Here is a 25758-nt window from a genome sequence, read left to right on the forward strand (position 1 = left end):
GAACGTTGCTTTCCTCTCCTCAGAGGTCCCAGATTCCTGAAGCATGAATCTCCCTCTAATTGTCTGAGATCTGAGCCCCACCCTTGGGAAACACCACTAATTCAGGGAGGTGCTTCTTCTTGAGCAGGGCTGCGCTGCAGGATGCTGTTTTAGGGCATTTCTGCCCAGGACAGGGATCCTGGCTTTCCTGAAGCAGAGCTCTCAGTCACAACAATTACAGTTGCACATCAGGGGGTTCCCAGGGTGCCCCAAAGGGCAGGGATTGTGAACCTGCTTCCACCTCTCTCTCCCTGCAGAAATAGCAGCAGGGAAGCCAGTCACACCTGGATTCAAAAGGGTTGAGAACACAGGCTCTGGAGCCAGCCACTCTGGGTTCAAATCCCAACTCAGGCACTTCCTAGCCCTGCAACCTCAGGCAAGTTACTTTCATACTTTGTGACTCAGGTTCCTTTTGGAAAATAAAGAGAACACTACTTACTTCATAGAGTTGTTAAGAGAATTTGAGTTCATGAAAAGTGTCTGGTGTATAGTAAGCACACAATGAATTTCAGCTACTTTTATTATTTACCCTGTGATTCTGAGTAAGTCTTGAATCTATGTGGGCCTCAGTTTCCTCATATATATGATGGGGATACTAACACATGCCCAGTCACTCTTTTTTCCCTTTGGTAATACTCATCACACTTGTAGTTACTCATCTGGTTTTTGTTCACCTGTCTACACAGCATATGCTTGCAGCAGGGCTTGGTAGAGTACCTGGCACATAGTAGGTGCTCAAAAAATTTCACCGATCAAAGGAACGGTACTGTTTTCAAGACTGGATGAAACCATAACAGGCAGTTCAGTCTGACTGGAAGAACGCTGAATTTGCTGTGCATGCATTTCTGTGTGTGTGTGTGTGTGTGTGTGTGTGTGTGTGTGTGTGTGTCTTTGGGAGGGAGGGATTTGGGTTGTCAACCAACGGGCTGTGTCCCAGCTCACTCCTTACTATCTGTGTGACCAAGGAGCTGACCTCTCCGAGTCTCAGTGTCTTCAGCTGTAAAATGGAGATGGTGGTACTGGCCTGGTTAGGAAGATCAACAAAGTAAGTTATAGTTAAGTATTTAGTCCTGCGCATGGCTCATAGTATGTGGCCCACAAGCAGCAGCTCCCCTCTCCATTTCTCTGATTTCTATGGACTGAGTCAAATGCACAATAAAATGATATTAATGAACATTTATTGAGCATTTACTGTGTGCCAGGCACTGTGCTGTATTATGTACAGTGCAAGGGTTTTGAAATGGGACTTAGGAGAAGAAATCTTTTTGTAAGCAGGAGTGGGGTTAGGGAATTGAGGCAGTATTTGTATGCACTTCCACAAGACTGAGAAAATGTTAACTGTCTCTATCAAAGAAAGAGCGTATGTACAGGGAGGGGGGAGCTAGTCCATGATGGAGATTATGGGGCCACCACAGGTCCTTCATGTGGCTTTATCCAGAGCAACTGAGTTTATCCATATAAGCTTTTATTTGGGAAAAAAGGGTTCTACTGCTGAAAATAAAAACAAACAAACAAATAAATAAATAAATTGAAATGGCTTGGAAACCCCTCATATAATGGAAAGAACAGAGGCCTAGAGTTAAAAACCTGGCTTCCTGTCCTGGCCCTGACACTAACCACCCCGAGACCTTGGACAAGTTAATTTGCCTACTAAGCCTTAGTCCCTTTATGGGTAAAATGAGGAGGTTATAGATGGGACAACCTCTGAGGCCTTTTCCAGCTAAAATATTCTGAGAGAGTGTGCTCTTCTGGCTCCTTCTCCAATGGAACTTTCCAGTGAAAACCCAGAGACCAGCACATAAAGATGGACTTGAGTCAACAGAGGGTGGAAATGGAACAAATAGATCTTAAGCTGCCATTCGGCCCAGGGCCATCTTCATAGATCCTTGTTCTGAGCAAATCCTCCTCCGTCTTTCAGCCCTGACGGATTCCCTTTCATCCTGGTCACTGCCAAGTTCTAGGCAAATCTCCTCACAAAATTCCATTCATCTTTCATAACCCAGTGTAGATGTCATGGTCATTTGTTCATTCAATGACTATTTACTGAATACCTACTATGTGCCAGGCACTCTTCTAAGGCATATACAGTGAACAAAACAAAATCCACGCCCTACACATTTGAATGGGGACAGCATTTGCTAACCAACCAGTCCTTTGCATAGACTTCCATAATTGTACGATTCTTTTAAATTATATGTCAGCCTCCTTATTAGACTGTAAGCTCTACAAGGGCAATGGCTACAGCCTTACAAGAGTGTAGCCCACCTCTTAGGAGGGCCTAGAGATCCCTATAAGAACTGGGAGGCTGCACAGCCTAGTTTGGGCAGATGACAAGGGACCCGGGAGCCCTCCAACTCTGTTCCAAACTCCACACCAATGGTAAGGGAATGATGGCACATTCCATGCCACCCCCTGGGTTGTTGCTGTTCCCAACACACATTTATTTTGCATGGGCATAGGGCTTAGTGCTTGAGATAAATTTTTGGGACATACGCAACCCTTGAGTCCAGGGTGGTTTGGGGAGACAAGCAAGGACACAGGGCATTTAAAAACAACATGATGAGTGTAGCTCCTGCAGTCCCCAAATCCCAGGCTGGGCCAAGTTGAGGGAGAACACAGTGAAGGCTTCTAAACCCAAATGAGTGTTAAGAGGGAGTCAGCAAGATGGCTGAGAGTTGGCCAAGCCACCGATATTTTCTGGAGGTGAGGTGGCAAAACAGGTTTTTCAGGCAAGATTGGCCAATACCTCCAAATCACACCATATGGAAAATAGTTATTAGCCCATTTTTTTGATGAGAAAATTAAGGCTCAGGAAGTACCTTAAGTCACCCTGCTAATAAGTGGTAGTTCATTCCACTTATTAGTTCATTCCACTTATAAGTTCATTCCAAAGCATCTACACCAGGTTCTGGGAAAGAGGCTTTTACAAAACATGCAAATAAAAGGATGATGGAGCTAGTTAGTGGGCAGATTTATAGGCTTAGCTTCCAATGGAAGATCGGGTACCCTCATCTACTACAGAAAAGTTACTTGAACTTTCTAAGCTCCAATTTCCACATCTGTTGGCATGTGCTACAGGGTCATTTTCACTTCTACTGGCAAACAGAGCATATCTGAATATGCCTCAAGTCAGAGGTTGCAAACTAATAGCCTGGACCAAATATAGCCCTTGGAGGCAAAAAGAGCCAGTGATTTTAGACAAACTTTACAGATGAGGTTTAGAGTACCCAAGTTTGCACAGCTAAAATGTAGCAGAGCCAGGACTTAAACTATAGTGGTCTGGATCCAGGGTCCAGTCTTAAGCAACACACTCTCTACTGCTCTTCAAGTGCAGAGAAGTGGCAACTGACACTCAGCCTCTATGTCTGGGAGGCATTAAGGAGTGGCAGGGACTATCATGAACTACAGAGTCCATGCCTTAACTAAGGAATTCTCCTGTGATTGACCTTGGGTAAGGCCAGTGAATATTTTGTGCCTCAATTTTCTTCTCTATAAAACTGGGATAATTCTGCCTATCTCATAGGGTTATCGTGAAGACTAAATGAGTTCACGTGCCTAGCACACAGTAAATGTTACTTAAGTGTAAGCTGTTAGTATTGTTACTCTCTGAGGAGTGGCTTTTGTCTTAAGCATTCATAAGCTCATCTAAATATGGTATGGTAAGCTGGGCACACCGCTGAGGAATAGGTTCTGACAGTATCTGAGGCCTCTTCCTCCTCCTTCTGAGCACTACTGGGGCTCCTGGAGGGCTCAGGGAGAAACAAGATCTCCAGGCCACACGCCACGAGCTCCAGGCCTCGGCAGCAGCCTCCAGAGGCGGCTACCGTAGCCCATCAGTGAGCTCACGGTTACCACGGGCCTCTGGGCTGAAAAGAATGTGAGGCACAATGGGCAGCCTTCCCGGGGCCCAAGAAGGGAGGCCTCATCCTTTCAGGGTGTCTCTGGCTTCAGATAAACCCTTCCTGTTGTTCCAGTTCACAGCTGGCAGGGGCCATCGGCAATGACTGATTGCAATGGATGAGTGGTCGAAAAGTTGTGTGTGTGAACCAAATGCCACCTAGATAAGGCAAAGCATGCATTCAGGATGCTGGGAGGAAGACCATCACCTGCACAACGGTTTGTTTTGTGCCTACTATGTACTTGGCCTTGGGCCAGGCGTTCAGGAGATGGTGAAGTTAATAACAGAAGCAGTTCACCTGTATTTTCTCCTTCTGAGCACTCTAACAGCCATAATCTCTCTTGTTTTTGGCACAATCCTATGATACAAGCCGGCCTCATTTCCTGCATTTAAAGATGGGTAACAGAAGAGACTTGTTCAAAGTTACGAAGTGTAGCAGAGACTAGATAATAGGCCAAACTTGTTTCCAAGCTTGTTCACCTGAGTACCCTGCTGGACTATATTTCCCTGCAGCCCTTGTGTTTGGGTGCAGCCACGTGACTGAGTTCTGGCCAATGGAATGAACGAAATGCTGGTAATAATGATGTATGGCTTTGCCAGGCCTAGCCCATAAAAATTTTCCCCATCAGTCCTCTACCTTTTTTTCTCATCAGTTAGCAGATGCAAACAGCCTGCAGAGGATTCTGAGGATCTAGGGATGATGGAGCCACAAGATGGAAGGGGCCTGGCTGGACTCTTGAGTAACTCTGCTGAAGTTCTATCACATCGAACCGTTAAATGAGTAAGAAATAGGCTTCTTTTGTGTTAGGCCATCTAGGTTGCTTTTCCACAATAGTCAGTCTACCTTAAATACACAGAGAAAAACCAGAACTTGGGTTTTAAAGGCATTTTCCTCTACAGCTGGCAGTTCTTCTACCCACTTCCAAACAAGCAAACAAAGCTCCTTACGGCTGTAGGGTCTCTGGATTTTACCAAGCACTTGGGCAAGTAATGGCACAGTTTCTTTCTTCCATACCACTAACCACTGGGCTGTGACTCTCATCCAGTGTGGGAAGCTTTCAGATGGGGTAAGGTGTCTGAGCTAGCCACAGCTCGGCTACTCATTAGCTGAGCCCTTTTCAACTGGTTTGGGGAGAAAATTAAGTCCCAGTGTCCAAAAGTGCCCCTTGTATGTAATGAACAAACTTCTGTCCTGTCCATCTGTAATGGTACAAGTTATATACCATGCCTGGGAGAAATGTGAAAACAGGCACTCACATCATTTTCTGAGTTCTGTGGTTCAGATGAGGACCCCTAATTGCAAACCACTTCCCCCCTCTGAGCCTCAGTTGTCTCATCTATAAAACCACTGGGTGGAATCAGATGAACTTGGGATTTCTTGCCAGCTATAATTTGCAATAATTTCATTTTAAAAAGCAGTATTTTGGGTCTAGGATGGGTCACATACTTCCCCAGGTTATTCCATTTAGTCATGAAATGAAGAGGGATGTAAACAAAAAAAATTTTTTAAATAAAAGAGAAACTGGAATTCCCCACCATTAGTTGCTTTCCACAAAGGTGGTGTTCAATAAACATTAGGTGAGTGGCGCACACACAGAGTATTATTCTAGCTTGAGACTTCATTGAGCCTACAATCTAGTTGGAAAGATGAGAACCACAACTGCAAAACCAAGAAACATCCTAGAGAGTGGGGCATAGAGTCTAGGTGGTCAGGTGGAGGAGGGGTGAGCCGGCAGGAAGAGATCTACTTATTCCCCAACGCACCTCAAATCCCTGCTTCTCTGCAGACACATTACACTCTGAGCACTTGCTGTATGCCAAACACTGGCTGGGTGCTTTGCCTTCTTATTCCATTTAATTCTCCCAAGAGCTCTGCCAGAATCCAAGAGGCACATAGATATTGAGCCACAATCTAAGACCCCATGGTTTGTGCAGCTACAGAGCCTGCAATCCTTCCCTAGTAGCACAGCTCTGTCCCTGGCTTCTAGCTGCCCTTGAAGGAGAGATGCTGGTTGTCCCTCTAAGGGCATCATGCCCTTTTGACAGTCAAGAACCACAGAGTCAGATCTCCTAGGGACACCTCAGCTTGCAGAGCACCCCCAGCAGAGGGGTCCCACATTCAGCTGAGGAGTGTAGCACAGCCCTTGATACACAAGCTGGGAAGTCCCCGAGACAAGGGGGTCAGAGATTTGTACAGCTGGAGGCCCTGGGGAAAGGCCTGGCAGCAGCTGAAACTAACCGACTCCATCTGGAAGCAGAGTCCCTCCAGGGACATGGAAAGAGGAAAGCAGACAGGAAGTGGCTGATCTGCCTGTTCCCGGGAAGCTGCAAGGCCTGAGAGACATTGTTCCCTGGAAACCAAAGATCTGGTGTTTCTCAGCGAGTGCTCCTGGCACCCCTGCATCACACTCACCTGGCATGTTGGAAAAGGGGATTTGGGGGCCACAAACATAATGAACCCAAATCCTGGGAAACAGGAATCTGCATGTTAGACAAGCTTGTCAGACAGTTCTGATGCTCACTAAGGTTTAGGAATAGAAAATTCCACTTTCCTGAAACGGTTCTAGCTAGTTCTTCATTAGATGCGCTACTCATTTCTGCCATTTTGCCCATCAGTGACTCTTAACCCCAGGAGAAAAATAATAAAGAGGTTAGTATCTATTGAGTGCTCATCAAGTGTCCCATATTCTTCTAAACACTTTAGACAGATCAACTCATTTAAAATCTTCACAGCATCCTTATAAGGTAAGTACTATCATTAACTTCACATTACATATAAGAGAACTGAGGCACAGAGAGGCTAAGAAACTTTTAAAAGTCACACAGTAAGTGGCTGGGCTCAAATATGGACTCCAGTGGTCTGACTCCCAAACTTGAGGTCTGAACCCTTGTGACACACAAACACTATGGGAGCTTCTGTTTATTTGAAGAGCCACTTGGTGCCAGACCCTGTGTCCAGGCACTTCATTTATTCAGCACACGTTAACTAAAAGTCTACTATGTACCAGAACTGCTCTAAGCTCTGGCCAGCCTGGGACTAGGATGAGGTGAGTGAAGCTCTCACCTTGGGCACAAAATTTGAAGGAGGGGTGCCCCCAAATTCAGTAATCAAGATAAATAATATTTTAAGGCAGTATTAAAAAAAACTAAATTGGTAAGGTGTGGCCCATGGCTGGCCCCCTGTTTTTGGAAGTAAGTTTTATTAGGGGGGATAAAGAAAGAAAACACTAAAAAATCAATGCCCTAATGGAGCTCACAAAAATGACATCATCTGGTCCTTAAAATCCAAAGTCCCAAAGGGCAGGTATTAATATCATTGCTCTTTCACATCTACTACTCTCCCTATAGGTAGCTAATGATGATTCAGGCTGACAACATGCCAGACACTGTTTTTTAAGTGCCTTACAAATATTATTTTATTCCTCACAATCTCCCTATAAGGAAGGGAAGGATCATTACCATCCCCATTTTGCAAATGGTGAAACTAAAGCACAGAGAAGTTTTGTAATTTGTCCAAGGTCAACACAGCCAGCAAAGGGCAGAGCCAGGATTTGAACCCAGGTAGCCACATTCCAGAAGCCATATCCTTAACAAGAAGTTAGCAAACTACAACCCATAGGCCAGATATTGCCAAATCCAGCCTACCACCTAGTTTTGTAAATAAGGTTTTATCGGCACACGCTTACACTCATTCATTTATGTATTGTGAACGTCCACTTTCATGCCGCAACCACAGAGCTGAGTAGTGGGGACTGACACCATATGGGCTGCAAAGCTGAAAATATTTGCTACCTGGCCCTTTACAGAAAAAGCACGCTGGCCCTTGCCTTTAACCACTGTGGAATACCCCGTGATCAGCATGTGAAGTTATGCCCACAGTCAGAAGGAAACAGAGATGGGATATGAAGCCAGGTGTGTCTCTGAAAACAGTAACTTTTCAGCTCAGCATGGCTATGTACACCCTGTACCCCCATGGGTGCCAATACCTCCTGCCTGGCCCAGGGAAGGTGCTCCATTAATGTTCACTGAGTGAACAGTATGAGCATATCATATTGCGTTAAGGCCAGTCAAGCCCAGAGAAACAATTAGGTGGACACTACCAGGGAATGTCCAGTCTTTCTGTGGCACCCATTACAAGAGTTTTGGGGTCTCCTTGCCATGATAACTTACCCTAACAGCCTAAATTAATTTGGAGGTTTACAGTGTTTTCAGGATGTCTTAATTATCTTTGTTCCTAGTATGCTGCCCATCTCATGTTAGAGTATCTCAATGGTCTCCATCAAAATCCAAGGGTTATGATTTCTTCCCTTCTGCTAACTTTGGGGGACTTTTGTTCTTCTTTCTCTACTTGCTTTAGGTGTAAGGCTAGGTTGTTTGAGATTTTTCTTGTTTCTTGAGGTAGGATTGTATTGCTATAAACTTTCCGCTTAGAACTGCTTTTGCTGCATCTCATAGCTTTTGGGTTGTTGTGTTTTCATTGTCATTTGTTTCTAGGTATTTTCTCATTTCCTCTTTGATTTCTTCAGTGATCTCTTGGTTATATAATAGCATTTTGTTTAGCCTCCATGTGTTTGTATTTTTTAGTTTTTTTTTTCTGTAATTGATACCTAGTCTCATAGCTTTGTGGTCAGAAAAGATACTTCATATGATTTCAACTTTCTTAAATTTACCGAGGCTTGATTTGTGCCCCAAGATATGATCTATCCTGGAGAATGTTCCACAAGCACTTGAGAAGAAAGTGTATTCTGTTATTTTTGGATGGACGGTTCTATAAATATCAATTAAGTCCATCTTATCTAATGTGTCATTTAAAGCTTGCGTTTCCTTATTTTCTGCCTGGATGATCTGTCCATTGGTGAAAGTGGGGTGTTAAAGTCCCCTATTATTATTGTGTTACTGTCGATTTCCCCTTTTATGGCTGTTAGCATTTGCCTTATTTATCGAGGTGCTCCTATGCTGGATGCATAAACAATTATAATTCTTATATCTTCTTCTTGGATTGATCCCTTGATCATTATGTACTGTCCTTCCTTGTCTCCTGTAATAGTCTTTATTTTAAAGTCTATTTTGTCTGGTATGAGAATTGCTGCTCCAGCTTTCTTTTGATTTCCATTTGCATGGAATATCTTTGTCCATCTCCTCACTTTCAGTCTGTATGTGTCCCTAGGTCTGAAGTGGGTCTCTTGTAGACAGCATATACACCAGGTCTTGTTTTTGTATCCATCCAGCCAGTCTATGTCTTTTGGGTGGAGCATTTAATCCATTTACATTTAAGGTAATTATCAATATGTATGTTCCTATTACCCTTTTCTTAATTGTTTTGGGTTTGTTTTTGTAGGTCTTCTCCTTCTCTTGTGTTTCATGCTTAGAGAAGTTCCTTTAGCATTTGTTGTAAAGCTGGTTTGGTGGTGCTGAATTCTCTTAATTTTTGCTTGTCTGTAAAGGTTTTAATTTCTCCGTGGAACCTGAATGAGATCCTTGCTGGGTAGAGTAATCTTGGTTGTAGGTTTTTCCCTTTCATTACTTTAAATATGTCCTGCCACTCCCTTCTGGCTTGCAGAGCTTCTGCTGAAAGATCAGTTGTTAACCTTATGAGGATTCCCAAAGATCAGACCAGAAATAAATGAAAACGAAAAGAAGGAAACAATGGCAAAGATCAATAAAACTAATAGCTGGTTCTTTGAGAAGATAAACAAAATTGATAAACCATTAGCCAGACTCATGAAGAAAAAAAGGGAGAAGACACAAATCAACAGAATTAGAAGTGAAAAAGATTCAAATAAACAGAATTAGAAATGAAAAAGGAGAAGTAACAACTGACACTGCAAAAATACAAAGGATATGAGAGATTACTGCAGGCAACTATATACCAATAAAATGGACAACCTGGAAGAACTGCACAAATTTTTAGGAAAGCACAACCTTCCAAGACTGAACCAGGAAGAAATAGAAAATATGAACAGACCAATCACAAGCACTGAAATTGAAACTGTGATTAAAAATCTTCCAAAAAAAAAAAAGCCCAGGACCAGATGGCTTCACAGGTGAATTCTATCAAACATTTAGAGATGAGCTAACACCTATCCTTATCAAACTCTTCAAAAACATAGCAGAGGGAGGAACACTCACAAACTCATTCTATGAGGCCACCATCACCCTGATACCAAAAGCAAAGATGTCACAAAAAAAGAAAACTATAGGCCAATATTACTGATGAACATAGATGCAAAAATCCTCAACAAAATACTAGCAAACAGCATCCAACAGCAAGTGGGGTTTATCCCAGGAATGCAAGGATTCTTCAATATATGCAAATCAGTGTATTACTCCATACTAACAAATTGAAGGATAAAAAGCATATGATCATCTCAATAGATGAAGAAAAAGCTTCACAGAAAAAGCTTGACAAAATTCAACACCCATTTATGTTAAAAACTCTCCAGAATGTAGCCATACAGGGAACCTACCTCAACATAATAAAGGCCATATATGACAACCCCATAGCCAACATCATTCTCAATGGTGAAAAACTGAAACCACTTCCTCCAAGATCAGGAACAAGAGTAGGTTGTCCACTCTCACCACTATTATTCAACCTAATTTTGGAAGTTTAGCCACAGCAATCAGAGAAGAAAAAGAAATAAAAGGAATCCAAATTGGAGAAGAAGAAGTAAAACTGTCACTGTTTGCAGATGACATGATACTATACATAGAAAATCCTAAAGATGCTACCAGAAAACTACTAGAGGTAATCAATGAATCTGGTAAAGTAGCAGGATACAAAATTAATGCACAGAAATCTCTTGCATTCCTATACACTAACAACAAAAAATGTGAAAGATAAATTAAGGAAACACTCCCATTTACCATTGCAACAAAAATAAAATACCTAGGAATAAACCTACCTAAGGAGACAAAAGACCTGTATGCAGAAAATTATAAGACACTGATGAAAGAAATTAAAGACGATACAAACAGATGGAGAGATATACCATGTTCTTGGATTGGAAGAATCAATATTCTGAAAATGACTGTACTAGTCAAAGCAATCTACAGATTCAATGCAATCCCTATCAAACTACCAATGGCATTTTTCACAGAACTAGAACAAAAAATTTCACAATTTTTATGGAAACACACAAGACCCCACATAGCCACAGCAATCTTGAGAAAGAAAAATGGAGCTGGAGGAATCAGGCTCCCTGACTTCAGACTATACTACAAAGCTACAGTAATCAAGACAGTATGGTACTGGCACAGAAACAGAAATATAGATCAATGGAACAGGATAGAAAGCTCAGAGATAAACCCACACCCCTATGGTCACCTTATTTTTGATAAAGGAGGCAAGAATATACAATGGAGGAAAGACAGCCTCTTCAATAAGTGGTGCTGGGAAAACTGGACAGCTACATGTAAAAGAGTGAAATTGGAACACTTCCTAACACCATACACAAAAATAAACTCAAAATGGATTAAAGATCTAAATGTAAGGCCAGACACTATCAAACTCTTAGAGGAAACCATAGGCAGAACACTCTATGACATAAATCACAGCAAGACCCTTTTTGACTCACCTCCTAGAGAAATGGAAATAAAAACAAAAATAAACAGACGGGACCTAATGAAACTTTTGCACAGCAAAGGAAACCATAAACAAGACAAAAAGACAAGCCTCAGAATGGGAGAAAATATTTGCAAATGAAGCAACTGACAAAGGATTAATCTCCAAAATATACAAGCAGCTCATGCAGCTTAATATCAAAAAAAGAACAACACAATCCAAAAATGGGTGGAAGACCTAAACAGACATTTCTCCAAAGAAGATATACAGATTGCCAACAAACACATGAAAGGGTGCTCAACATCACTAATCATTAGAGAAATGCAAATCAAAACCACAATGAGGTATCACCTTACACCGGTCAGAATGACCACCATCAAAAAATCTACAAATAATAAATGCTGGAGAGGGTGTGGAGAAAAGGGAACCCTCTTGCACTGTTGGTGGGAATGTAAATTAATACAACCACTATGGAGAACAGTAAGGAGGCTCCTTAAAAAACTAAAAATAGAACTATATGAGCCAGCAACCCCACTACTGGGCATATACCTTGAGAAAACCATAATTCCAAAAAGACATGTACCACAATGTTCATTGCAGCTCTATTTACAATAGCCAGGACATGGAAGCAATCTACGTGTCCATCAACAGATGAATGGATAAAGAAGATGTGGCACATATATACAATGGAATATTCCTCAGCCATAAAAAGAAATGAAATTGAGTTACTTGTAGTAAGGTGGATGGACCTAGAGTCTGTCTTACAGCGTGAAGTAAGTCAGAAAGAGAAAAACAAATACCATATGCTAACACATATATATGGAATCTAAAAAAAAAAATGGTTCTCATGAACCTAGGGGCAGGACAGGATGCAAACGTAGAGAATGGACTTGAGGACACGGGGACGGGGAAGGGTAAGCTGGGACGAAGTGAGAGAGTAGCACTGACATATATACACTACCAAATGTAAAATAGATAGTTAATGGGAAGCAGCCGCATAGCACAAGGAGATCAGCTAGGTGCTTTGTGACCACCTAGAGGGGTGGGATAGGGAGGGTGGGAGGGAGACGCAAGAGGGAGGGAATATGGGGATATATGTATACATATAGCTGACTCACTTTGTTATAAAGCAGAAACTAACACAACATTGTAAAGCAATTATACTCCAATAAAAATATTTTTAAAATAAATAAATATTTAAATTTAAAAAATAAATAAATAAATCCAAGGGTTAGTCTCAACACCCAGACTAAACTGCTTTGCCCTTGACCCTAGAGGTCAGGGTCCTAAGCCTTAAGACTTGGTCTAAATCAAAAGAATGAGGATTTGGGAGTTGGAGAACCCTGGTTAAATTCTGGCTCCTTCTCCTCCATCAGCTCTGTGACTCTGAGCCCGTTTCTTCACGTCTCTGAACCTCAGCTTCCTAACCTGTGCCATACAGTTTACTGAAGGGAGAAGATCCATACAAAGCTCCCCAGAACACAATAGGCCTCAGTGGATGGCCCCAATTCTTTATTATGATGATGGAGACAGTTTAGGAGAGCTGTCTGCTGAAAGACCCCAAATCCATTATGCATGTTTTATCTTTGTGCTCCCAAAGTCTTGAATAAACAATGTCTTCATCCAGTGTTTAAAAGACACTAAATCGGCCTCAAAGTAACCACCCCCTCCCACCCCAGCTGAAACTTGGCTGGCTCTATACTTGGCTGCTGGCCTGAATTTCCAAGCATTGTTGGTTTAGCATTTCTCAAATGTACCCCATTAACACTGCGAACCGGTCAGCTCTCCCTCCTCTCTGAGCTCAGGTCTGACCAGCACAGTGAGAGATGGAGCCAGCAGTGCGAGGCCAGCCTCCCCGACTTGCCTTTGTGAAGCAGGGTGGTGCTGGGGTCGGTCTGCCTGGGACTGGGGGCACCTGTCAGCATTTGCATGAAGGGGTGCAGCCAGGTCAGATGCAGACATAGGCAGTGTGCTTGGAGACCGGGAGAAAGCGCAATGGAATGACGGGGTCTGGGAAATGTGAACAAAATATATTCTCCCGGTTGCCTCTTGAGGGGAAAAAACAAGACCTTGAACGAGGCTGAGCAAAAAGCCACTGCTCTGGGAATCAGGAAATAGCTCTGCCCTGGCACAGTCTCCAACTCATTCGCTGTGTGTCTCTGAGCAAGGTACTTGCTCTTTCTGTGGCACGTTTATTTAAAGATAAATGGATTAGTCTGGGCCACATTTTAAAACTCTTGCTTGGCAGCAGAATTCTTTCTCAAACAAAATTTTACTTGGAATTTTACTATATAAATAGATGAAAGTGGAACTGGTTCTCTGGGTAAAGGTGGCAGGAGTGGGAAAAGGGGGAGCTGGAATCTTGCCCACTAAGCCCTAACAATCTGAAAGACACCAGGAGGTACCTCTGTGGAAAGGGTTTGAGAACCACATGACATAGTATATGATCTATGAAATCTCATGTGCTGGCAGCTTCTGATCCTGGTAGCTGCAGCTGCTACTGCTGATAACAGTAATGCCTTTTATTTGTTGAGTACTTTCTTTGTGCCAGGGCTGGAACTGACTTCTACATGCTTTACTTTGAGAGTCAGTAGCAAGCCCTGATTCAGAGCCCTGATTCAAATTCCAGCTTCACCAATTTAGCAGCTGTGTGACGGTGGGCAAGTTAGTTAATCTTTCTGTGCCTCAGAGTCTTCATATGGAAAATAGATTGTTCCGAGGATTAAAGCAATTACTCTCCATAAAAGTGCCTAGAACAGTGGCAGGCACATAGTAAGCAACTGATGTTAGCCACTTTTCTCATGACTGCATAAATTATTATATTTAATTTTTATAAGCACCACTCGGTTTCACAGATGAGGGAATTGAGGCTCAGAGAGGTGAAGTGAGTGCCCCTAGGTCACACAGTTAGTAGGTGATGGAAGGAAGACCTGAATCCAAGTATGCTCAACTGGGCAGCCTGTGGTCTTAACACTCAGCCAGAACTGCTTTGTTCTTGACCCTAGTGGGCAGGGTCTTGGACCTAGTAATTTGCTTAAGGAGTTCCAAGCCTAGATGGAAGGGTAGTTAACAATGACTATAGTGATTTATGCTTGCAGGAGTTCTGGGGTCAGCAGGGTCTAGAGTCTGGACATCCTAGCGAATGCAAATTCCAAGCAGAGAGAAGGTGTTTGTGGTCTCCAGAGCCCAGGGCTAACTGATGGTATCTACTAGAAAAAGGGCAGAAGCAGCCCCAAGCTAGGTGAGCAGAGACCTGGCTGACTTTTAGCCCCCACTTGGAGGGCACCATACATGACTCTGAGCAGTCCACAAGCTGTACAACCTTACACAATGACCCTTACTCTTCTCCTGCCTCAGCATTTGGTGTGGAGAAGCTCAGGGAGAGAATGGATTTGGCTGCATGAGAATGACAAAGACTGGTCTCAGCCTTGCCCTGATACCTGTGGGAGCCTGGGATGAGGGGAAGGAGCATGGAGGCTGTAAGGTCAGGAAGCTCTGCATGATTGCCCAAAGCAAGTGCAAGCCACACAGTCACTTTATCTCTCTGTGCTTCTTTCTCTCAGCACGGAGGGTGGCAGTAAAAGATGGCTGTATGGCTCTCTCTGGGGAGCTGAATGGGAGCCAAACCATCATATGGTGAACAAATGCTGTGATCGCCCAACTGCAGAGCAGCTGCCGCAAATTATTAAATGGCACCAACCTTTGCCTTGACTACTGACCCCTGGAAATGAGTAGCCACCCACCCACCCAGAAAGCCCCAGTACCCTGCCACCAACAGAGGCCCAAACACAGGCTCCAGCGTTAAAAAAAAATCAGGGGGTGTGGTATAGCTGTAAGAACACAGCTTTAAATTCAGACAGAGCTGTATACAAATGCCAACTCCACCCCTCATGAGCTGTGGGACTTTGGGTAAGATACTGAACTTCTCTGAGCCTCAATTTCCCATGTATAAAATATAGCTTATGTACTGATCATGCAAGGAGGATGTAACAATTAGAAATAATAAATGTAAAGTATCCAGCACAGTACCTAAGACACAGTAAGTGCTTAAATAGCCATATACATAGTGCCTTCACTGATTCAATGAAGACGGACTCCAAGCCCACTGAGTACCAGGCACAGTAAATATCATGTGGGAGGGTTAAGTGGTTTCCCTGAGTGACACTTGAGCTGAGATCTGAAGGACAAGCAGGAGTTTTCTAGGTAAAATGGGGAGGAAAGAACCTTCCAGGCAGATGGAACAGAATATGTGAAACCTATGACGGGAAAGAATAGGTGAGGGTTGAAGAACTGAGCAAGAGTTGATGTGGCTGATGCAGAGACAGCAAAAGGAGGCTGGCAGGGTAGGTGGGGCCAGACCACACAAGCCACAGTAAAGATTTTGGTCTAACAGTATAAAGAACGTATTGAACGGTTCTAACTGATGAAACGACACAATCAAATTAGTGTTTTAAAAAGCTCACTTTAAAAGAGTACATACTGTGTGATTCCAACTTTATGACATTCTAGAAAAGGCAAAACTATAGAAACAGTAAAAAGATTAGTGGTCACCAGGGGTTATGGAGGAGGGAGGAATGAATAAACAGAGCACAGGGGATTATTAGGGCAGTGAAACTGTCCCGTACGATAATATAATGGTGGATACGTGTCATTATATATTGTCAAAACCCACAGAATGTATGACACCAAGAATGAAGTCTAGCATAAACTATGGACTTTGGGTGATAACGATGTTTCCGTGTAGCTTCGTCAATTGGGATACAGGTACCACTCTGGTGGGAGATGTGGATAATGGGGGAGGCCGTGCGTGTCAGAGGACAGGGGGCACATGGGAACTCTGTGTACTTTCCTCTCAATTTTGCTGTGAACCTAAAACCTCTCTAAAAATATAAAGTCTATTAATTTTAAAAAAAGAGAGAAAAACAGTCTGGCTGTGGTATAGAGAATAGATTGGAGGCGAGCAGGGGAGAATGCAGAGGACTAGTTAGGTTTTTCTATTGTTGTGCTGGGTTCCTTTGGGACAAGTTACATAAGCTCTGAGAGCTTCAGTTTCTCCATCTGTGATACGGGAACAAGAATATAAAGTGACACAGGGTATAGGAAGTGCCTCACAGAAAGCCTGGCACAAGGCAGGTGTTCAGTTCACTCTGGCAGAACGTGAAAGAATGAGCATGATGCTGGGAAGAATGGCAAACGATGTCAGGATCCAGAGCTTTTTGTGGGGGGATAGTGGGCATCCTGCGATGGTGTTTTGTAGCAGGTAAAAAGTCTCAGTGTCTATTGGCAGGGGCAAAAGGATTTAGCAGAGTGTATGGCCAAGGGCTAAAGCTGTGTTTTGTGCTTTGGGGGAAATAAATCATAATATAACAGCTAAGACTCATTGACTGCTAACTACATGGCAGGTCCTATCGTAAGTGCCTTTTGTGAATTAGTTCCTTTCATTCTTTCAACTGTACCTCAGGTTAGGAACTATTATCATCTCTACTTTGTATCTGGTGAAACCGAAACACAGAAAGGACCATCAGCTTGCCCCGTATAAGTGACAGAGCTAGTTTAAAAGAAAATCAAAGGATACAAACCTGAGTTCACTGAGGAAATAGGTTTTGTAAGCACAGAACCATCGTGAAATGGCACAAGAGACGAGCTGTGACCAAGGACCCAATCACGGTGGGAAGAAGTACGGTAGAGCCCTTAAGGCCATGGGTTTTGAATGAGCCTTCCTGGGTTCTTTTAAACCCTGGCTGCTCCACTTACTTAGGCAAGTTATTTAGCTACTCTGTGACTCAGTTTCTGTTTCTGTAATATGGGGATAGTAACAGGCCATACCATTTTTAGTCAATATATGTTTCAGAACAAAGAAGGACAACAGGAACTTCTAAAAGAGCAAGCTTGGGGCTTTAAACAGGGGTGGGGCTCAAACCTGGCACCCAACCCACAGTTATCAAGTACCACACTAGATGCCAGCTTGTTGCAGTGATGAAAACAACATGACCTCTGCCCTCAAGGACCTCCCAGTCTGGGGTGGGGAGATAGGTACAAATGCAGAAAATAAAACAAAAGGCAGGATATAAGAATTAGTCACTTGTTCAACCAAAACGATGCCAGTCACCATTCTAGACACTAGGGATGTAGTGACTGGCAAAACAGACAAGTTCCCTGCCCTCAAAGAGCTTATGTTCTAGTGCTGGAGATAGGCAACGAACACAAACATAGCAACAGTGATGACTGCTGTTAATTAAAAAATAAAGCAGGGTGAGGTCTTAGAGAGCCACGTGGGAGGTTATTTCGGATAGGATGGTCAGAGAAGGAAGTGGTAGCACCTGAGTAAGGCCAAAATGTCACAAGGGGTGAGCTGTGTTCATATCTGGGAGAAAAGTTTCCCACGCTGAGAGAATAGCAAGCGCAAAGGCCCTGAGGAGGGGAGAATACACTTGACCTGTTTAAAGAACGGCACAGAATAGGAGGACTGGTGTGGCTGATGGAGATGAAGCTGGAGAGACAGAGGAAGTCTAGACCACAGGGTGCCTACCGAGCACAGTCAGGGCTGTGAATTCCACTCTAGGAGGGATGGGAAGCCCTTGGCAGGTTTTTGGGGTTTTTTTAAATTAATTTATTTATTTTTGGCTGTGTTGGGTCTTCGTTGCTGCGCGTGGGCTTTCTCTAGTTGTGGTGAGCGGGGGGGGGGGGGCTACTCTTCGTTGCGGTGCGCGGGCTTCTCATTGCAGTGGCTTCTCTTGTTGTGGAGTATGGGCTCTAGGTGCGGGCTTCAGTAGTTATGGCACGTGGGCTCAGTAGTTGTGACTCATGGGCTCTGGAGCGCAGGCTCAGTAGTTGTGGCGCACGGGCTTAGTTGCTCCGCGGCATGTGGGACCTTCCCGGACCAGGGCTTGAACCCGTGTCCCCTGAATTGGCAGGCGGATTCTTAACCACTGCGTCAGTAGGGAAGTCCGCCTTGGCAGGTTTTAAACATGGGCTTGGCATCTGATTTAATTTCAGAAGAATCACTCTGACTGCTGTGTATAGAGAATGGATTGAAATGGGCCATGGTGGACTAACGTGTCTTTGAATTCTTTGCTGCTCCTTTCATTAACAAGTGGGATCTCCTTAAATCTAGTTTTCCCCTGTGCTTGTCTCTGACCACTAGCATGTGGCAGAAGTGACGCTGTGAAACTCCTAACTCTGGCCTTTAAGATATTTACACCTTCTATCCCTCTTGTAACTTGTCCTCTTGAATACCAGCTGCTGTATGAGAAGTCTCACTATCCTGAGACCACACTGCTGGGAGAAAGTGCAACAGCCACGTGGAGAAAGAGAGACCACATGGAGGAGCACCAAGGCACCAGAGACATGGACATGAAGATGACAGGACCTTCCAGCCCAGCCAAGCCACAAGGCATGCAGCAGCAGAACTGCCTGTTCCAGCCCTCCAGACTCCTGACCCACAGACCGCAAGCAAATAAAATGATTGAGGTTTTAAGCCATGAGGTTTTGGGGTGGTTCGTTACACAACAATTGATAACTGAGGCAGAGGCAAGGAGGCCAGTGAGAAGGGTACTGCAGAAATCCAGGTGAAGGAGAAAGGTGATTCTGGTCTACAGTAGGAATGGGAGTGGAGAATCAAAAAAATGCTGATATGAGAAAAAGTTTTACACACACACACATCATCATCACCATCATCGGGAGAAACTCAGGGGTCTGGAGTCCCTATATCACCTAGAGAGGATGGCACCGGTTCCATCTCTGAGGCTACCTCATTCAATGAAGGGTTGATTGTCCAAGGGTTGACTTCCTTTTCAGAAACTTCACTGCCATCAGGACAAACACTACAGAAGGTAAAGGGATATATTCCAGAATGCCTGGAAACAGGCTTAACAGCACAGAAATACTCTTTATTAGCAAAATGAAGACATATCAGAGAAAACTGTTCATCTTAATATAACATCTAACGTTTATACACTACTTCATAATTTATCAAGTATGCTCATACCTATTACCTCTTTTGATTCTATCCACTGTCCTGTGAAGTTAGAATTGCCATCCTCATGTACAAATGAGGAAACACACTCAGAAAGGAAACACTGTTCTAAAGCCCCGTAGTCAGTAACTAGTAGAGCTAGACTTTGAACCTGTAACTTCTTCAAGCAAGTTCAATTTATTTTTGTATATGACTGTTGCTAATATTTCCACATTTGCTTTAAAACTACACAGAATAAAATCAAATAATGTATCATTCCATTCTGTGTTTTAGTTATCTGCCTGTGGCTCTTCTTCGTAGGCTAGTTGTGCAATGGATTTTAAAGCAAAGTCCTTGGACTCCTGGTCTTGAAATCTTGTAGGTAGAGTTTGACAACATGCAGATTCCTGGGCCCCACCCAGGAACCAGACTTTCTGGTAATGGGGCCTAAGCACCTGTATTTTAATAAATAGGCCCGGGTGGGGGAGAGGGGGTGTCTTAAATTATTCGCCTTCATGGGAAAGGTTGAAAGTCACTGAACCGGTGGATCAATCAGCCCTTCGGAAGCAGATGGACATGCTTAAATGAAGAGACAAGAGTCTGAAAACATTGAGCAAACTGTAAATGGATCACTCCTCCATGTTGCCTGGGGTGAGGAAGGGGGCCTAGACAGTCTTCTCCTTCTCCTCCCCCGTCCACCAGACTCACTCAGGGGCCAGGAAAGAAAGAGTGTGCAGAAGGAGTCGTGGGGTGGGAGGGCGAGGAAGGGGCAGGCTGAACATTTCGAGAGCAGCCACTATGTTTCAGGCATTAGCAGACTTCCTCTTTCGGCCCTAAATAGGCAACACTTCCATTTTACAATTGAAGAACGTGGGAATCAGGGAATGAGGTTACTTGTGCAGTCACACAAATAGTAAGTGGGGAGTCAAGATTCGAACCCAGGATCACCTAGCACTAATGCTAGTGTTGTTTCTAGCATCAAGCTGTGCCGACCAGGTAGAAGGGAAGTGTGACATGAAGTCATGGGAGTTTGAACCCCACTCCCCTACTCATTCTCTGTGTGACCTTGGACCAGGCATTACCCTTCTCAGAAGATGTTCCTTCACTTCTTTCAAAAAGGGGATCAAATTACCTGCCACTGAGAAGTCCCCAGCTACCCGGTAGCCTGTTAGTAAAAGGTGATGGCTTCTGAATGAGAAACAGGACGCCAAAGTCAAAAGGGTGAAGTAATCATCGGGCAATTTCTCCCACAGTGGATCGTGTCAGGTTGGGAGCAGGTGCCCCGGGATGGCAGAGTGGGACCCAGTGCGGGAGCCATTCCTGGGAGTAGCTGCAGCATGTGGGAAGGAAGGTGCGTGTGGGGCGGGCAGGGGCTCTCCGGTGGCCTCTGAGGTCTCTCCCATCCCCAATTTCTATGATCCTGGGAAGCAGGAGCCACACTGTTTTTCTCTGTCAGTGCTCCGCTCCCACTCCTGGGGGAGCTGGCAGATCTGCTGCTGGCTTGTTGGCTGGAGGCGCATGGGTAGCGGAGCCTGGCATTTCTTTACAGGCTCTCACTGTCTCTTTCTTGTGCTGCTTTCTTCCCGTTCCCACGCCCCACCTCTGCAAGTCCCCAGGGATTCTGCTTTCTCCTGCAGTGCTGAGGGCAAAGGCCTTGGGCAAAGAGATAGATCGGGCCTTCCCCCACCAAGGCTGCTCTGCTGGGACCCTCAATGCCTCATTGTCCCTGGCCTCCCAGACCCCGTCCCCTCCCAGGGAGAGAAGGCGGTGGGCGGTGTGCTGGTCAGCAAGTCCACGCCTGGTGCAAGCTGGCTGGGGTCCTCTCAGTTGTGAGCTTTTTGCTTTGCAAAGTTGTGGGATTCTTATTCATTTGAAGAGTCGGCCAGTCCTGAATGCCTTCAGCAAAGATTTCGGCACTGAGCCAGGCGCTTGGGGTACAACTTGGAAAAACAGTCCTTAACCTGATCCTCTAGGAAGGTCCAGTCCAGTGGGAGACATGAGAAGTAAATAATGATTAGTGTTCTCCTGAATCCATCACAACGCAGGGAGAGCAGTAAGAACAAGAACACAGAGCCATTGGTTGTGTTGGTTCATTCCTTCATTCATTGAACAAATAATTATTGGGAAACTGATACATGACAGGCACTGTTCTAGGGGCTGGGAATATGGGGAGCAAAACAAAGTCCCTGCCTACATGGTCTTCTCTTCTAGAAAATAATACAATAAAATAAATTATATAAATAGCACATCTTATCTATATCTGTAATGTAATAATTACATTATATAATCAAAATATAATTAATATAATATACATTGATTATAACGTTAATATTGTTATATTAATGTATTATCTAATTACATAAAGCATATCATCTGTATGTATTATTTTATATTATACATTATAATATTACATTAATATATTTTATTTATGTACCTAATCTATCAGCTATCGATCAATCAATCAATGAATCATCTATCATCCATCTATTTACCTATCTATAGTTTCAGGCAGTGATGACTGCCTGAAGGAAAAAAATGTATAGTTGGGGCTCGAGTGTGGGGACAGTATGGTCTGGCAAGGTCTCTCCGAGGAGGTGGCATTTGATCAGATATTTGAAAGGGTGCGACATGGTAACATCTGCGGAGTGTTTCAGGAGAAAGGAAGAGCAGGTGCAAGGACTGTCCCCAGACACCGCTTACCTACTTCATACGTATCATTCTCAGAAGCACGGGTAAGTTACTTCTTCCCACTTTACAAATGGGGAAACCAAGAGCTAGGAAGGTGGAAAGACTAATCCAGGGCCTCCCATCTTGCAGAAGGGAAAGCTGAGACCCACCCCAGGTAGTCTGCTCTGGCCCTGCAGGTAGGCTTTCAGCCATGAAGCCACCCCTCCTACCTGGCAAGTCCTAGATGCTTTTCCGCACAGAGGAGGGGGTGCCAAATTCAACTTTAGGGAAGAAGGTAGAGAAGGGGACATGAGTGCACCAGGTCAAGGGAGGTCTCTGCCTTCCTTCTTTGCCTCTTCTGGCCCCAAAGCTGCCCCTTACCTGTGTGCACATCCACTCAAAGTCAAGAGAGAGAGGGGGAAGCTCCTCTCCCAAGTCCACAGGGCTCACTCTGCTCACATTATTTAGGTTTCTACTCAAGTCACCTCCTCAGAGAAGCCTTCCCTGATCACCCCACCTCGAATACCAGTCACTCTCTATCTCATCTTCTGCTTCAACCTTTTCTCACGACCTGCCATTAGACTGCATATTTGTTTTCTTATTTGTTGTCAGTGTCTGTAGCTTAAATGTCAGATCCACAAAGGGTATTGTCTATTTTGTTCACTACTGTATCCTCTATGTCTGGCACATCTTTAATGAATGCAAGAAAGGAAAGTAGGAAAAGCTCAGTGTGTGTGTAACCACTTAGGAGAATGAAAGGAAGCACCTTTCCAAGCAGACACAGGTGCCGCGAAGGGAGAGTAGAAACTGAGCTCTCTGTGATTTGCTGGTGGGTGCCTGGCACTCTGAATTTGCTCGATAAATATTTGCTGAATGAATGAATATCTGGAATTTGAAATTCCAAGTTCAGGAAGGTCAGAAGACTTTGAGCAATTATGTGTGAAATAAACATGATTTTATAATATTCTTTGATGGGATGTTTGAGAGTTCTCAGGATAGAGGTTCAGGATTGAGAGCTGATCCTGACACAAAAGCTAACATGCTAGGAGGATTTGGACAAGTCATCTTCCTCCCTGCCACCTGGGGCACAATTTGCCCACCTGTAGAATGAGGACACACAGAAAACTCTAAGGGACTCTTCTAACTCTGGACATCTAAGATTTTGTAAAATAACTCCTCCTCTGGGACAGGCCCACACATCTCCATCTTGCCCCAGATATCCCCCCTGGAAACAGTAATCCTGGGGTGGGTACCAAGGGTAGCTTTTGAGAGTCTTCAATGCCTTTCCTCAAGGTCTTGTGTTACTTAAGCTTTCTGGCTCCTTCTCTTCAACCCTCTCTGAGGTCTGACCTTCTAATGAGCGGAGACACATTATCAGCCACTGTGGTTTGAATGGGTGCCTATAATTTAGTGTTGCCTAATGCTGGACACTGAGAGCAGGGCTTGTGTAATTAGGCTGGGACCTCATTAACATCTGCCTCCGTGGGTGTTTTTCATTCTTGGTTTCTCCTGTCCTGTATTTTGAATCCCATCTGGCTGTATGGACACGGCTGCCCTTTTTTATTGCTCCATTCTGAAGCCAGGCTTGAATTTGGGCCCAGAATGGCAACAGCCATCCACAATGCATGAATCTTAACATGTCCTGGAATGGCCCCTGTTCTGCTCTCTAAATAGAATTACACAACTTTACTGAGAACATGGATTGTCTGAGTTGCTCTTGAGCACCTCGAGCTGGCTGGCAGTCCACACTTAGTTTGGGTGTTTGACAGAAACCAGAGTAAAAGGTACTATCAGTTTAATTACTACAATTACCCATGATTTAACCAACTCATGTGTAATACTTTGCCATATACAAAGCACTAGTAGAATCTGGCCTTGAGCAGAGATGTGGACTGCTTTGCTTACCGGTGATTCCTACGAGAGTTATTCTTTTGGGGCCCTCCTGCCCCCACCCCATTCTTCTCTGCCCTGCTCTGAGCCCCAGGAGGCTGAACTCTGTGGACAGCACCTATCAGGCTCTCTTGCTCACTGGGCCAAAGTGAGGTCCCAGCAGGAGACTGGAGGGCAGGGGGAAAGGAGGGTGGTGGTACTTCTTCCTAGTGCCCACCCTGCTTCAGTGCAGGACTTTGGAGGTAGCTAAGTTCCTCTACAACTATTGCTTCAACTGCATGGCTCTCCTGCCCAAGTCTAGGTGAAACCTTCTGGATTGAGTCTATTAATTCTACTTCCTTTCCTTGTCCCTTCACCCCAATGACGATAATGGCTTCTTGCTGTTGTTATTGGATGCCTCATGTTCCCTGAGCCCCACACACCCCTCCGTAAGTGATTCCTTTATTAAAATCTCTTTATTTAAACCATTTGGGGATGAATTCTGTTTTCTGCCTAGCCCCTGTCTGATACAATCCTTAATATCTGGAATGGAACCTGGAACATAGTAGGCCCTTAATAAACATCTGTGGAATGAATAAACTTTTCACATATGTCATTTAATCCTTACAAAAACTATGTAAAATAATACAATTACCTTTTACAGATGAAGAAGCTGAGGTTCAGAGAGAGGTAGAATCTCAGGTCTGAGCAACAGATTTCTAAGGAAGAGCAACACACACATCCTGTACCCCAGATGAGCCTGAGTCACACTCAGCACCTGGGAGAAATCTCTACTTCCTGCTGCTTCCAGCACAGACCCAGAGTCCACTCATGCTGGCCTGGGGTGGGCTCAACAGGACCAGATGCCAAGGAGTGGACAAGGGTAATGTGAGTAAGAGAATAACAAAATTTCTATCCTTCTTTGTCTCTTATTACAGTTTTTTACTTAAAGTCTATTTTGTCTGAAATAAGTATGGCTACCCCTGCTCTGTTTGGTTTCTATTTGCATGGAATATCTTTTTCTACCCCTTCACTTTCAGCCTATGAGTGTATTTAAAGCTAAAGTGAATCTCTTTTAAGCAGCATATTGTTGGGTCTTTTTTTCTTTCAATTTGTTCAGCCACTCTATGTCTTTTAATTGAAAAGTTTAATCCATTTACATTTAAAATAGTTATTTAAAGTACTATTGCCATTTTGTTAACTGTTTTCTGGCTGGTTTGTAGTTCCTTTGTCCTTTCTTCCTCTCTTGCTGGGTTCCTTCATGATTTGATGCTTTTCTGTAGGGGTTTGCTTTGAATCCTTTCTTCTGTTTTGTGTATCTCCTATAGGTTTTTGCTTTATGGGTACCATGAGGCTTACATAAAAAATTTTATAGTACAGTCTATTTTAAGCTGATAACAATTTAACTTTAATCACATACAAAAACTACTCTTTTACTTGCCCCTCCCTATATTTTATGTTTTTGATGCCACAATTTACATCTTTTTATATTGTATATTCATTAACTAATCATCGTAGCTATTGTTATTTTTAATACTTCTGGTCTTTTAACCTTTTTACTGAAGTTAAAAGTGATTTACACACCACCAATACAGTATTAGAGTCTTCTTAATCTAACTAATTACCTTTATCAGTTTTATACTTTCATATGTTTTCATTTTACTAATGAGCGCCCTCTTTTTTTTTTTTTTTTTTTTTTTTTTGCGGTACGCGGGCCTCTCACTGTTGTGGCCTCTCCCGTTGCGGAGCACAGGCTCCGGACGCGCA

At 43.8% G+C, this 25758-nt stretch overlaps 1 protein-coding gene across 2 annotated transcripts in view; it reads right to left on the reverse strand.

Annotated features, from left to right (window-relative positions):
* SYN3 (synapsin III) overlaps positions 1 to 25758 on the reverse strand; it is a 402826-nt gene that overhangs the window by 316039 nt on the left and 61029 nt on the right. The gene's annotated exons all lie outside the window — the stretch shown is intronic.

The sequence above is a fragment of the Monodon monoceros genome, unplaced genomic scaffold (genome assembly GCF_005190385.1).
Source record: "Monodon monoceros isolate NGI ecotype Baffin Bay Population unplaced genomic scaffold, NGI_Narwhal_1 Super_Scaffold_6, whole genome shotgun sequence".
Lineage (NCBI taxonomy): Eukaryota > Metazoa > Chordata > Mammalia > Artiodactyla > Monodontidae > Monodon > Monodon monoceros.